At 43.5% G+C, this 16,334-nt stretch overlaps 1 long non-coding RNA gene across 1 annotated transcript in view; it reads left to right on the forward strand.

The window, feature by feature from the left end:
• LOC137653089 (uncharacterized) overlaps positions 1-13,761 on the forward strand; it is a 587,775-nt gene extending 574,014 nt beyond the window's left edge. The window contains exons 2-3 of the long non-coding RNA XR_011046383.1: positions 6,114-6,652; positions 13,602-13,761. This is a non-coding gene — a long non-coding RNA (uncharacterized lncRNA). The remainder of the gene's footprint in view (positions 1-6,113; positions 6,653-13,601) is intronic.
• Positions 13,762-16,334: the final 2,573 nt, after the last annotated feature.

The following is a 16,334-nucleotide window of genomic DNA, read 5'->3' on the forward strand; positions in this document are numbered from 1 at the left end:
TTCGTTCTGTAACAGATGACCCAGACCATCTCCTACTATGCCCAGTAAGGAGTCTGAGGCGTTATCTTGAAAGAACAGCTGCAGTCTGTCCTCGCGTGCAAGCCCTGTTTGAGAGCACGGGAAGTACGAAGAGGAGGGTCACCAAGAATACCATTTCAGCTTGGATTGGAAGGGTCATCCATCATTCCCTGAATCCAGACCCTCCTCCGTCACGTCGCCCTAGAGCACACGATGTCAAAGACATCGCAACGTCCCTGGCATTCAAGGGAAACTTCTCTGTGATGCAGGTGCTACAAGCTGGGGTCTGGAAGCGTCAAACAACCTTCACAGCCCACTACCTGCATGACGTGACCCACAGGAGCCTCGATACGTTCTCTATCGGCCCTGTGGTGGCTGCACAACAGCTGGTCTAACCTCAGGCTCCTTAATGGACAGGTAGCAGAAGGTTGAGGGCATTGTTACCCAGTTTTAGACTGCATGAATGAAAAAGTATGTCTGGCCCTTACTCTTTTCTTCATCTTCCCCTCTCTTGGGGAAAGCAGCATCCTGGGTTCTCTGCATAGCTGACCTCAAACCACTGCAGGTAAACCATGCTTCCTTGTGCTCCTAGTATTAGTATAATACTGTCGCGTCCCCCATACCCTGACGAGGTGGTATTGGGAACGTCCTAACCTAGATTTCCATCTAAAGGACTTCAGATCAACTTCCTAGGACGAGTCACACTTCTATCCTTCACACACAAGCTTATGTAGGCCGCACGTTCCTTGCGGAGCAAGGAATTTGCGAGGTGCAGGGATCAATTTTTTTAGAGTGCTGCTCACTCGGATTCTGAGTCCCCGGGCAAAGCCAAAGCCAGTAAGGCTGGGACTTTCCACCCTACCTAAGGGTTAAGTCACCCCATGTAAATAGCGTGGTTTGTATTTCGGTTACGGAACAAATGACAAATTCGTAGATAATTTGTATTTTTCCTAACCATACAAACCCTAGCTATTTACACATATTTGCCCGCCAGCCCTGTCCCCCATGAAGTCCTACCTCTGAGCGAAGTGAATCAGTTCACCAGTGTGTGAGGGGGGAAGGGTAGCTAGCTACCCCTCCCCTACCCCCTCGCTAACTAGCGAGAGGGTATTTAAACCTCGTTAAATATCTAATGGCTCGTCATTTCAGCTACGCCGAAAGTAATACCCCGTGTAAATAGCTAAGGTTTGTATGGTTAGGAAAAATACAAATTATCTCCGAATTTGTCATACTTTTCCTTTTCATAGCTTGATAGGGTGTGCATTCTGATGGAATTCGTATTTGTCCAAGCAGGGAACGGCACTGTTGCGACACCTTCATGTCTTTTTTTGGAGACAGAACCCCACTCACTTTGTCCTGCGTGCAGAGGGCACTCCTGTTCCGAGGAGTTTCCTTGCGGGCGTGTGTTCGGAGTGGCCTCCCTCCCAGTGGCTGTGTTTTATTAAGTATAGGAAGAAGGCTAAGCGGGATTCATCCTCCTCGGGTCCATCCTTGAAGGCAAAGAAGCCTTGTCATCTTACTCCTACTGCTCAATCCCACCACCCCAACTCTGTTTATTGGCCTCCTCTGGGGATTGGTCAGGTAAGAGTGGAGGCACCTTGACGTTAGGACAACCTTGTGGTTTGGAACTTACGCTTGCTTCCCCTAGAGAAGCAACTTGTATTTCCTCTGCAAGGGAATCTCTGAACGCTGAGGCTTTACGTCAGCTGTGGCCCTCTTTAGGGCTTCCAGGCTCTCCTTGAGAGAACGTTTGCTAGAGGTTCTCCTGCTAGGGACACGGATTGAGAGTGAAGCTCCCTCACCCAGGAGGATTATCAATTCCTTCGGAGTATCCCGTAGGGGATTCCTTAACGTGAATTCCTCAAGGAGTAGGACTAGCCTCCCACTTGAGTGTTCCATCCTGCCCGAGGGAGACAGTCTCCTGATTAGTCTCCTCCGAGAGGTTTTTAAATTGTGTCCGAGAGTCATCAGTTCCACGCTCGAGCTCTTCAGACCATAACTTTTTGTAGCTAGACGACGGGAGTGTTAGATGGATGGTTACTACTTCCACCCCTTGCCTTCGTGTTCTTTCGTCACATCGTAACCTCAGACCAGAGCCTAGGGCTTTTACTTCATCCAAAGTAGAACCCGCATAATTTGCCGCCCATTCAGCAACCCCCTTGCCCTTACAGGGAAAGAAGTGATGTTAGGCAATACTCAGGAGAGACAAAGTTTGTTGGATTTCCTTCAAAGCACTCTGGCAGTGGAATTTGCAAAAGTAGATCAGATTGACGAGCCTACTGAAAAGGCGAGCAAGCGAGGTATTCCACCCTCAATCTCTCGCATTCGACATACTGCTCTCAATCAACAATAGTTGAGGGAGTTAAGCACACGCGTTTACCGACGAACCTAATTCCTCATTCATCACTTTGAAACTTGTCTATACTTAATAAAATTCCAGGGGGTGAATAGTATGACGAGACTAAGACTATGTGAGTTTTAGCGCCTTACAAACAGGAGGGGCAACATGCGCAGACATTTAAGTTATCTGTACTGTACATACAGGCATACAGACTTCCATTTCATGTCAGCGTTCACCCCATCAGCGAACACCTTGTCAGCACTCGCCTTTTTGGCAACCACCTCTTTAGCGCTCGCCTCGCCAGCACTCGCCACACCAGCGCTCACCTCTTTGGCAAGTTCCTGACAAGTCCATACTTGATGGTCACTTGCCTTACCATCATTATGCCCGCCCACTGCACTCTCCTCGCCAACACTCACCTTTCCGAAGAGCTTTTGATCAGCGCTTACCTGTTACTCAAGTAAGTGCTCCGACACAGCGCTCTCCTTTAATGAGCGCCCACATAGAACATCTTGGCGAGCGATTACCTATCCATAAGAAACAGAGAAAAGCAAAGACAGGTTCTTTTGCTTAAGATAAACAAACCCTTAATACAAGAACTGGTGCTCCGTTTAAATAAGCACACTCGGGACCAGCTCCTTCACCTCTACCAACTCATAAAAGTACTCCAATTACTCCTCTGGAGCCCACAAGTTTCTGGGTAAGGAGTTCCCCTCCTTCTGATCCAAGCCAAAGGAGTGAACAGCAGCTCCTCCATCTTACCAAACGCCCCTCTCCCCCTGCATGGAACGTCAAGATATGAACAATATCTACGTTCTGAGCCTGCTACCACAGGCAGGACCCGGCCTTGGATAGATTGGGGATTATTCTGATCATTCCCCATAAACATAAGAGACATTTACTCCTCCTCCAAGAGATTCTTTCCATCTGAGAATGAGGAGGGGCTCAGGATCTCCAAGAGGGATCTCTCTAACAGACAACTATAAGTTGATCCCCATAGATCTGGATCCGGTAGTTCCGAGCTCTTTGGGACCTAAGGAGCCTCCACCAAGTATGGCTTCCCCAAGGACATGAGGCTGACAAAGGAAGTACGGAAGGAAACTACTGCACAGTACTTTGCTTCTTGGGAATTTTTCCATCCGCCCAAGGGAACGGAAGGATACAAAAACGTCCCAAAGAACTAGGCCTCGACTTTAGGGCGAAGCGCGTCCGAGGACCATCCCATAAACCAGAGCCGGAACCTAGCGACCTACCTCCGAAGTCTCACACCTCACACCAGATCCCTGTTGATGACCGACATCCTCTCTGGGTTTCTAGGGATGTGAGTTTGGACGAGGAATAGCCTTTTGATGATGGTTCAGACTTTCTGTGCCGATAATAATGGGCCCCAAGAAAGTTAGTGATAAGGGGAAGGATAAGAGGAAAACAGTGAGAAGAACGATCGAGTTGAAGAAGGAAATTATTGCGAAATACGAGAATGGTGTACGAGTGTCTGATCTAGCCTTACAGTATGGCATGGCAAGTCGACCATTTCGACCTTTTTGAAAAATAAGGAAGTGATAAAGAAAGCTAATGTTGCACAGGGAGTGACAGCAATTAGTAAGCAAAGGCCACAAGTAATTGAGGAAATGGAAAAGTTGCTCCTTATATTTATTAAAGAAAAGCAGTTGGCTAGGGAAAGTATAATTGAAGCTTTCATTTGCGAGAAAGCTCTTCATATTCATGAAGAATTGGTGAAGAAAAGTGCCAGTATTAGTGAAAGTGATTCATCATTTACTTTTAAAGCAAGCAGGGGCTGGTTCGAGAAATTCTGGAACAGAACTGGTATTCACCGTATGACAAGGCATGGGGAGGCAGCCAGTTCGGATCAGGCGGCAGCTGAAAAATACGTTGTTGAATTCGACCGATACATTAAGGAACAAAATTTGATCCCACAGCAAGTCTTCAATTGCGATGAGACCGGGTTATTTTGGAAGAAAATGCCGCCCAATACCTACATTAATGATAATGTTATGTCTCACTCTAGAAGAATAGTGCAGAAGAGAAAGAAGCAGCTGACAATTGACATGATTTTCATAAAAGAAAAGAGAGCTGCTACATCCCAGCCTGATTCCCCTCCAAAGAAGAGAAACAGAAGAGAAAAAAACCCTGAAGGAGATTTGCCCGACCTTTTACTGCAGAGAGAAAAAAACCCTGAAGGAGAACTACCCAGCCACATCATGGAAGGGGACTCTCCTTCCAAGCAGTAACCTCCCCCTTCCATCCTCTCCACATCCATTCCTGTATGCCATCGACCCGCTGCTCAAAGGTATGTACTTTACAGTAAATGGTTTAAAATTGTTTTATATAGTTTTCCTACCAATTTCGTACACATTTAAATAATTATTGTTGTTTAGGTACACGTTTTATTAATATTTCGGGCATTTTGGAGTGCGTAGGAACGTATAAAAATAAATACCATTATTTCTTATGGGAAAAAAGGTTTCGGTACTCGAACAAATCGGAGGTCGAACACTGATCCCGAACGGATTATGGTCGAGTACCGAGGTATCACTGTATGTATAATATATATATATATATATATATATATATATATATATATATATATATATATATATATATATATATATATATATATATATATATATATATATATATATATATATTCAAATAAGCCATATATTTTTGCTACATTAATGTCTGGATTCTCTTAACGGCCTCGGGATCAAAGCCCCAGGCGAAATCACATTGTCATTGACTTTTATCCTTCTTTGTGGCCAAGTGGTTTAGTCACTCTTTCTACAAGTTTGCCAGACCAGGGTTCGATTCTCGGCCGGTCACAAGCTCTTGTCTTTGTGTGACTTCACCAGGGGCTTTGATCCCGAGGTCGTTAAGATAATCCAGACATTAATGTAGCAAAAATACATGGCTTATTTGAATATGCAAAATGTCTAAATGTGCAAAAATTTATCATTAGTCAGATGCCAAGTAACAAACTACCAATTATCTATCTATCTATATATATATATATATATATATATATATATATATATATATATATATATATATATATATATATATCTATATATATATATATATATATATATATATATATATATATATATATATATATATATATATATATATATATATATATATATATATATATATATATCTATATATATATATATATATATATATATATATATATATATATATATATATATATATATATATATATATATATATATATATATATGTGTGTATATATATATATATATATATATATATATATATATATATATATATATAATATAGAGATATAGATATATATATATATATATATATATATATATATATATATATATATATATATATATATATATATATATCTATATCTCTCTCTCTCTCTCTCTCTCTCTCTCTCTCTCTATATATATATATATATATATATATATATATATATATATATATATATGTATATATATATATATATATATATATATATATATTATATATATATATATATATATATATATATATATATATATATATATATATATATACAGTATATATATATATATATATATATAATCCTCCTCCTCCTCCTCCCTTATTATTACTAGTCCACTGCTGAACAAGGGTGTTAGACATGTCCTTCCACTAGTGTCAGTTTCTGGTCTTTCTGTGCACTTTATTTCAATAAATCTTAATTGTTTTGTGAAGAGATATTACATTTCCTACTTCTTTCCAGGTTCCTGTGTGATGAAGAGAAGAAACTTATGGCCTCCTATCTTCTCAATACCTTTGAAGCTGATGGGTGCTATTATTGAGAGAATGCAAATGTAGTATTAACTCCAAAAGCTGTTCTGATACCAAAGTGTTTCCATTTGTTAGTAGGAAATATTATTTTGTGCCTGTAAAACAATCTAGTGCAAAGCAATGGAAAAAGTTAAAATTGAACCGGAAACCTCTAACTGTGAACCGACAGAAAATAGATGGGAAAACATAGAGGAAGATGATGATGATGAGACAGTAATTTCATCACAAAAGAAAGTGATGTTCCCTCTATCAGAATCCCAAATCGAACCCAAAAGTTTTAAGTCTTGGGATTTTAAAAGAAAGCCCAGCAGGAATTTGTCAAACGATGAAGAGGTGTTGGAAAACGATGTTGGAACAGATGAGAATCAATTGACGCCTGATTCAAAGAAAGCTGCTTTCAATAAGTCTTCTGATATTGGTCAACATTGTGATGGATCCCAGGGAAGACCTGAGCTATACAAGATTAAGAAAGTATGTAAAATTATTTGTTCCTACACCTAACACATTACAAATAGTAAAAAGTACATGATTTTCTCAAGTTGGTGTGGCCGTATAAACTTTTAATGTCGAAATAGTTATGCTGAAGGTTATCTTTTCCCTAATTTGCGTCAGGATGCCTGAAAACTTTAAATCATTCATTCATTTATTCCCTAATTTGCTGTTTGGCTTTTGCAAAGACTTGAGCATGTGATGTTCTTCTTATAATTTGCAATGCTGTATAGAAATTTTTCAATATTTAACTTAGCCGGTGATTATATAAGCTGCAGCTCTGCTGCTCGACAGAAAACTCTACGTTAAAAATCCGCCAGTGATCGCTATGCAGGTAGGGGGTGTACTTCAACAGCGCCATCTGTCGTGCAGGTACTCAGTACTCATTGTAAACAAAGAACTCAATTTTCTCTCTGTCGTGCCACCGGCAAGACCTACTAATTCGCTGTTGCTAACTGGATTGGTTTTCACAACTATTTGGTGAAGTACACGTTTCTAGTTTTGAGCTTTCGCTGTGCAGGCTTTCTCTTCAATAAATCCTTGCATTCTTTTTTTTATATCGGATTATTTGTTGATGACTTTGGATAGTTTTTGAATTCCCCTTTGACCAATTCAAAATGGCTGACCTTTCTCAAGTCCCTAAATTCAGGAAGTGTAATGCTAGGGACTGTTCAAGGCGTCTTCCGAAGGCCTCTATCGATCCTCACACCGTTTGTTCCAATTGTCGGGATAAAACCTGTCAATTGGAAGATCGATGTGAGGAATGCGTTGGGCTTTCGGAATTCGATTTTATCGAATTCCAGAAATATACACGTAGGCTAGAGAGAGATAGAGTCAGGAGAAGTTCATCTCGTTCCGTTGATTTTTCCTCTCCTCATGCCCCACAACCTATTCCTTCCCCTGTAGTGGTTGCTCCTAATCCCACTTCTGGCACTCAGGAACCTTCGATGGCAGATATGATGCGTGCCATCCAAGCTCTGGGTGAGAGAGTCGAGTCCTTGGCTAGTGACCGTAACCAGCTCATGGCGGACGTCAAGGAGCTAAAGTGTAAGAGTGCAGTGGGAAGTGATAAAGTGAGTGATAGTGTTGTGGATAGTGTTGCGCTTGAGGGTTCGTCTGTTCGTGCCTGTCGTCCTCCTAGTACGGGACCTCTTGCAAGCTCCCAAGTCCAGGGGAGAAGCAATGTCGTACGACCAAAGGGTTCGAGAGGCTTTAATCAGCGAACAGACGTTCCCTCCGTGGTTTCGGGCGTATCTACCCAAGATCGCCCCACCCACACAGAGACGAGAGAGCCCATTTATTCCTCGTCTGCGGAAGAGGTTTCTCGTAAGAAACCATGGACCAAGGTCTCACGACCTCTTAAGCGCAAGTCGGTCCCTTCCGCGCAAGTCCAACGGCCCAGTTGTAGCCACTGGGTCAGTTCGGACTCGCTGCAGTCTTCCGATGACTGCTCACCTCCTAAGAGAGGCAAAGCGGTACCGCCTCAGGCATTCACACCGTCTGTCGCCGCACCTGCTCCTGTAGACCCTAAGTGGTCTTTGCTGCAGACCATGCAGTATCAGTTAACGTCTCTGATGCAGGACTTTCGTGCGGAGAAGGTTGCTGCTGCACCAACCTCTTGCCTACAACCAACCACGGTTGTGCGTCCTGTGGACGCTGAGGCGACCTTCTTGCGCACTCCAGCTGAGAGAGTCCCGCCACCCATGCGTTCCAATGTACCCTGCCAGCCGCATGTTGACGTTCAGCGACGCACGGAACCTTCCGTTGACGTTCGCGAGGTACAACAACCGTCAAAGTTGTTTTGTTTTGACGCGGTGCGTCAACCTCCGCAACCCAGTGTGGTTGCCTCTGCTCGCCCACATCAGACTAGACAGTCTGGAGTAGACGCTGTGCGTCCCCGCGCTGCTATGGTTGTTGCCAGCTCTCAGACTGGGCAACAGTTCCATGACGTTGCGTCCGGTTCAGTCACGCGTACACCCGTGCGACCGGACTCAGCTGACCAGCCGATACCTACTCCTTTGCCGCTTCCTCCTCAATTCTCTGATGATGGACTCTCTGATGATGACGATGCGGCACACGTTGATGTACCACATTCGGACATTGACGAACCCAAAACCACGCAGCCCTCTTTGGACTTTAGAAAAGTTCTTGCTCTGTTCAAAGAGATGTATCCGGACCAGTTTGTGTCTGTAGCTCCACGCTCTCCTCCGTCAGAGTTTGCTTTAGGTACGCAGTCATCCTCGCCTGCCTTTACGAAACTCGTCCTCGCACGCTTGTCCAAGAGAGCTTTACGAGTTTTAGGAGATTGGATGCAGTCCAAAAAGAGTCTAGGGAAGACAGCCTTTATGTTTCCCCCTGCTAAACTCTCTTCCAGATCGAGCGTCTGGTATGCCACGGGAGAAGTTCTCGGCTTGGGAGTTCCTGCCTCTGCCCAGGGCGACTTCTCAAGTCTTGTAGACTCTCCCCGCAGGCTAGCCATGAGACGCTCTAAGATTTGCTGGTCACCTTCGGACCTAGACCATCTGTTGAAAGGAGTATTTAGAGCCTTTGAGGTCTTCAACTTTTTGGACTGGTGTCTGGGAGCTTTGAGCAGGAAGATCTCTCCTTCTGACAAGGAATCTCCTTGCTCATCATGTCCTGCATGGACAAGGCCATACATGACGGATCTAGTGAGCTTGCTGCTTCGTTCGTATCCGGGGTCCTCAAGAAGCGTGAGAACCTTTGCTCTTTCCTGTCAGCTGGAGTGACACCATGTCAAAGATCAGAACTTCTGTTTGCTCCTCTCTCTAAGTGCCTTTTTCCAGAGGACTTGATTAAGGAGATTGCTGCTTCTCTGATTCAGAAGGACACCCATGACCTGGTTGCGTCCTCTGCCCGCAAGACCACCCCTTTGCCTACCTTGTCAAGACCCAGATTTATTCCGCCCTTTCGTGGCAGAGCCTCCAGCAGAGGAGGTGCTCGTGCCGAAGGGAGACGTAGGAAGAAGAAAGGAACCAAGTCCTTTAAAGGCAGAGTCTGACTGCCACCTTCTTCAGACAGCAGTGGGAGCCAGACTCAAGAACTTCTGGCAGACCTGGGAGAAGAGAGGCGCAGATGCACAATCTGTGAAGTTGCTCAGAGAGGGGTACAAGATCCCGTTTCTACGAAAACCCCCTCTAGCAACGTCCCCCATCGATCTCTCTCCCAGGTACAGAGAGGAAGACAAGAGACGAGCATTGAAACAGGAGGTGTCTCTCTTGCTAGAAAAGGGAGCGGTAGTCAAAGTCCTGGACCATCAATCCCCGGGCTTCTACAACCGTCTCTTCTTAGTGGTAAAGAAGACAGGAGGGTGGAGGCCGGTGCTAGACGTCAGTGCGCTGAATGTCTTTGTCACAAAGCAGACGTTCGCCATGGAGACCACAAAGTCCGTTCTAGCAGCGGTCAGAAAGGAAGACTGGATGGTCTCTTTAGACCTAAGGGACGCATACTTTCACGTCCCCATCCACCCAGACTCCCAACCTTTTCTGAGATTCGTTTACGAAAAGGTTGTCTACCAGTTTCAAGCCCTGTGCTTTGGCCTAAGTACAGGTCCTCTTGTGTTTACGAGGCTGATGAGGAATATAGCCAAATTCCTTCATTTAGCGGACATCAGAGCCTCCCTCTATTTGGACGACTGGCTTCTAAGAGCTTCTTCCAGTCGTCGCTGTCTGAAGGATCTAAAGTGGACTCTAGATCTGACCAAGGAATTGGGTCTCCTGGTCAATATGGAAAAGTCTCAACTGGTCCCATCCCAAACTATTGTGTATTTAGGGATGGAGATTTACAGTCAAGCTTTTCGGGCTTTTCCGTCGCCCCCCAGAACAAGTCAAGCCCAATTATGCATCCAGAACATGCTGAAGAAGGAACGATGTTCAGTCAGGCAGTGGATGAGTTTGATAGGGACACTATCATCCCTGGATCAGTTCGTTTCGTTAGGAAGACTACACCTACGTCCTCTTCAATATCACCTAGCTGTTTACTGGAAAAAGGACAAGACGCTAGAAGCGGTCTCGATCCCCATTTCCGAGAAGATGAAGTCTTCCCTGACTTGGTGGAAGGACAGTATCAGCCTCAGAGAGGGTCTGCCCCTGGCTGTTCAGACTCCCAACCACGTTCTCTTCTCGGACGCATCGGACACGGGCTGGGGCGCGACATTAGACGGTCGGGAATGCTCGGGAACTTGGAACTCGAGTCAAAGAACACTGCATATCAACTGCAAGGAGCTACTGGCAGTTCATCTGGCCTTGAAAAGCTTCAAGTCTCTCCTTCAAGGCAAAGTGGTGGAGGTGAACTCGGACAACACCACAGCTTTGGCGTACATCTCCAAGCAAGGAGGGACCCACTCTATGACGTTGTACGAGATCGCAAGGGACCTCCTCACCTGGTCAAAAGATCTAAACATTTCTCTAGTAACGAGGTTCATCCAAGGCAACTTGAATGTCATGGCAGATTGCCTCAGTCGGAAGGGACAAATCATTCCAACAGAATGGACCCTACACAAGGATGTGTGCAAGAGACTGTGGGCCACATGGGGCCAGCCTACCATAGATCTCTTCGCAACCTCGATGACCAAGAGGCTCCCAATATATTGCTCACCAATCCTGGACCCAGCAGCAGTTCATATAGATGCCTTTCTACTGGATTGGTCACATCTAGACCTATATGCATTCCCCCCGTTCAAGATTGTCAACAAGGTACTGCAGAAGTTCGCCTCTCACGAAGGGACAAGGTTGACGTTAGTTGCTCCCCTCTGGCCCGCGAGAGAATGGTTCACCGAGGTACTTCGATGGCTAGTCGACGTTCCCAGAACTCTTCCTCTAAGGGTGGACCTTCTACGTCAGCCACACGTAAAGAAGGTACACCAAGGCCTCCACGCTCTTCGTCTGACTGCCTTCAGACTATCGAAAGACTCTCGAGAGCTAGAGGCTTTTCGAAGGAGGCAGCCAGGGCAATTGCTAGAGCAAGGAGGACATCCACTCTTAGAGTCTACCAGTCGAAGTGGGAAGTCTTCCGAAACTGGTGCAAGTCAGTATCAGTATCCTCGACCAGTACCTCTGTAACTCAAATAGCTGACTTCCTTTTATACCTGAGGAAAGAAAGATCTCTTTCAGCTCCCACTATCAAGGGTTACAGAAGCATGTTGGCATCAGTCTTCCGTCACAGAGGCTTAGATCTTTCCAACAACAAAGATCTACAGGACCTCCTTAAGTCTTTTGAGACCACGAAGGAGCGTCGTTTGGCTACACCTGGTTGGAATTTAGACGTGGTACTAAGATTCCTCATGTCAGAAAGGTTCGAGCCACTACAATCAGCCTCCTTTAAAGATCTCACTTTAAAGACGCTTTTCCTGGTTTGCTTAGCCACAGCTAAAAGAGTCAGTGAGATTCACGCCTTCAGCAGGAACATCGGATTTTCATCTGAAACGGCTACATGTTCTTTACAACTTGGTTTTCTAGCCAAAAACGAGCTACTTTCTCGTCCTTGGCCGAAATCGTTCGATATTCCAAGCCTATCAAATATGGTTGGAAATGAACTAGAAAGAGTCTTATGCCCTGTTAGAGCTCTTAAGTTCTATTTAAGATGAACTAAACCTTTACGAGGACAGTCAGAAGCTTTATGGTGTTCTGTTAAGAAACCATCTTTGCCTATGTCAAAGAATACCTTATCCTATTTTATCAGACTGTTAATACGAGAAGCTCATTCCCATCTGAGTGAGGAAGACCAAGCTTTGCTGAAGGTAAGGACACATGAAGTTAGAGCTGTCGCAACTTCAGTGGCCTTCAAACAAAATAGATCTCTGCAAAGTATAATGGACGCAACCTATTGGAGAAGCAAGTCAGTGTTCGCGTCTTTTTATCTTAAAGATGTCCAGTCTCTTTATGAGAACTGCTACACCCTGGGACTATTCGTAGCAGCGAGTGCAGTAGTGGGTGAGGGCTCAACCACTACATTCCCCTAATTCCATAACCTTTTTAATCTTTCTCTTGAAATGTTTTTATTGTTGTTTTTGGGTTGTCTGGAAGGCTAAGAAGCCTTTCGCATCCTGGTTGATTTGGCGGGTGGTCAAATTCTTTTCTTGAGAAGCGCCTAGATTAGAGGTTTTGATGAGGTCCTGTAGTATGGGTTGCAACCCTTGATACTTCAGCTCCTAGGGGTCGCTCAGCATCCTAAGAGGATTGCGAGGCTCCGTAAGGAAGACGTACTTAAAAAGGCAGAGTAATTGTTCAAGTCGACTTCCTTACCAGGTACTTATTTATTTTATGTTTGTTATTTTGATAACTGCTAAAATGAAATAAAAAATCCTTAGCTCATAATAATGTAAACATTTATTGCTGGTCTCTACCCACCCCCCTGGGTGTGAATCAGCTTATATAATCACCAGCTAAGTTAAATATTGAAAAATGTTATTTTGATAATAAAATAAATTTTTGAATATACTTACCCGGTGATTATATATTAAAGGACCCTCCCTTCCTCCCCAATAGAGACGCAGTGGACCGAGGAGAAAATTGAGTTCTTTGTTTACAATGAGTACTGAGTACCTGCACGACAGATGGCGCTGTTGAAGTACACCCCCTACCTGCATAGCGATCGCTGGCGGATTTTTAACGTAGAGTTTTCTGTCGAGCAGCAGAGCTGCAGCTTATATAATCACCGGGTAAGTATATTCAAAAATTTATTTTATTATAAAAATAACATTTTTTTTATTGTGGTCAGGAAGTGTGTAATTGGCCATGATTTCAGTGCTGCCTTTTACCTTGTTAATCATGAGGCATTTGTTTTCAAACTTGAACATATGGGAATAAGTAGGTCTCTTAACATCATTATTGAGCTTTTGAGTAATAGATTGCGGAGAGTATTTGTTGATGGGCACCAAAGTGACTATAGGAATGTAATATCTGGTGTTCCTCAGGTAGTGCTCTCAGCCCATTACTTTTGATACTATACCATATGCAGTTGCCATCAAAACGTGTTGCACGAAATGGAAAACGGAAGAAGAAAATGACTACCACAAAATGAAAATATTCAGGAAAAATCAATTACTAAAGCAACCATCGTAAAATTTGAAATGAATACTAACGAAATCCGTCCCTATTACTTGATCCAGACCGCCCCAAGCGTGTTTAAAATTTTGCGCTGCAAGACTTGTCCACGTTCAGTAACTTTCTGTCTATGATTTCTTAATGGGGGAAATGGATGGAGAATTCCCTGGATAATCATAGATGTATTCAATTCCACAATATATAAGCAACAAAGTATTCTTTTTGGCATATGAGTTACAGCTTATGCATCTTAAGCCAATGCCACTGAAAATCAGTCATTAAAACAAAAAAAAAAATCGTCTGGGGAGAAATTGACTAATGGCCACTCAACTAGAGCGAGAGAGAGAGCGATAGCACAAGTGGAACTTTCCTCAGTATCCCTCCGAACGTTGTGACGGCAGGTTGTATACGTTTTTATCATACTTTGGCCCTTTGTTTGCGACATTTTGTGTGGTTTAGTGAGTGTGAATATGTTGTCATGTCTAAACCTATTACTTCTATTGAGAATCGTGCAAGAGTGATCCAACTTTACGAAGGCGGCCATAAAACTGGTGTAAAACAAAGAACTATTCGGAACATAATCAAAGCTTTTCGTGAATTGGGAGGGAAGGAGGTCCCCCTGGCTAGGCTAGGCTCTGGAAGGCCCCCCCTATTATAAGTAAGAGATGGTTAAGAGTTCTGGCTAGGAACATTGAGGCCAATCCAACCCTTATAGTACGCCAGCTTAAGGCTGAAAATCTTGACGTTGTTGCTGGGGCCTCTGTTAGGACCGTACAAAGGTGCTTGCAGAAGGACCTTTATTATTCGAAAGTTAAGGCGCTTCGTAAGCCGCTGATAACAGCCAAGCTAAAGAAGGCTCGTGTTGCTTTCGCCAATTCGTACAAGACCTGGGATATCAACAAGTGGAGGAGAGTTTTGTGGTCTGACAAATCTTCTTTCTTTATAGCTGATACAAAGGGGAAACGCGTTTGATGAAAGCGCACGTCTGATCCTCTCGACCCAAAGTACCTTGCCACGAGCATAAAGTTTCCCTCGTGTGTTATGGTAATGGGGGTAAAGGATCACTTGTTTTTTTACCTAGAAATGAAATTGTTAATAAAGATTCATATTACATGATCTTAAACGAACATTTGGAAGACAGTTTTGAGAGCAGCGGGACTTCAATTTTCCAACAAGATGGGGCTCCGGCTCATACCGCCAAACAGAACACTTTGTGGCTTAGAGATTGTGTAATAGAATATATCCCTGACTGGCCAGGGAACTCCCCTGACATATCCCCTATTGAAATTCAATGGGCAATTATAAAAAGTCACATTTTCCATCGAAAAGTTAATGTCAGCCTTACAAAACGCTTGCTTAGGACAATCTGGACGAGTCCCTCTTGCAGCGGTTATCAGATTCAGTGCCGGTGAGACTTCAGGAAGTCCGGAAACGTTGGGGCATGCCTATCAAGTACTAGGGCAGGATTTGGTTAGCATTCATTTCAAATTTTATGATGGTTGCTTTAATAATTGATTTTTCTTGAATATTTTTATTTTGTGGTACCGTAGTCGTTTTCTTCTTCCGTTTTCTATTTCGCGCAACACATTTTGACGGCCGCTGTACACATGATAGGTGGTTTGACATAGAAAACGATACTGGCACAAATACAGATGATGGTACTGTACTCTCTTTGCATCAGCTCCATCTCCAGAAAGTAGAGACTATGGCTGTAGAATCCATTAATAGAGGTCTAGAGTGAAAATTAGTTTGTTCCGTAACTGGAATACAAACCAATGTTATTTACTGGAGTACTACTTTTGGCGAAGCTGAAAGGACGAGCCATTTGAATTTTAGCCAGGGTTAAGGGGCCCGGCTGCCTAATGCCTTTTTTTAAGGACAGGACTTTGTCATTCATACCACTTGATAAGGTGACTTAGGACATCTGCAAACTGCATAGGATTTTTACATCGGACCTTCGGTATTGCGATGCCAGGCAATTTTATCCTGAAAATTAGTGTTTTTAAACATCTGACTTACCTGGTAGTTATATATACTGTATAGCTTAGTCCCTGACGTCATTATTATTATTATTATTATTATTAAATGCTAAGCTACAATCCTAGTTGGAAAAGCAGGATGCTATAAGCCGAAAGGCTCCAACAGGGAAAATAGCCCAGTGAGGAAAGGAAACAAGGTTAAATAAAATATTTTTAAATATAAAACTTACCCGCTGGTTATATAAGAATGGCTAACGTCCCTGATGCCTCAGTAGGAAATTCAAAATCTCGTGCGGCTATCGCAGATATGCCAGGTGTACACTAGTGCCCTCATGGTACAACAGGTAGAACTATACCCAACCTCTTCAGATTTTCCCTGCCGCTATGGCGGTCGGTTCGATTGGAAATTCTCTCGCTTTTTACTCTGTTTGAACGTTATTTGGTGATGTATTAACGTTTTTTTTCGTTTAGGCTTTCGCTTTTTTTGTTTTATTTGAACTGTGATAACGTATTTATAACTTAAAAGGTAAGTTGTTCCAACACGGAGTACTTACCTCAAACTACTCTTAGGAGTATAGGGATCTCCTCCCAACTGACCAGAGTTTTGTGTAGTTTACCCTAGTC

This window comes from Palaemon carinicauda, chromosome 14 (genome assembly GCF_036898095.1).
Source record: "Palaemon carinicauda isolate YSFRI2023 chromosome 14, ASM3689809v2, whole genome shotgun sequence".
Classification (NCBI taxonomy): domain Eukaryota; kingdom Metazoa; phylum Arthropoda; class Malacostraca; order Decapoda; family Palaemonidae; genus Palaemon; species Palaemon carinicauda.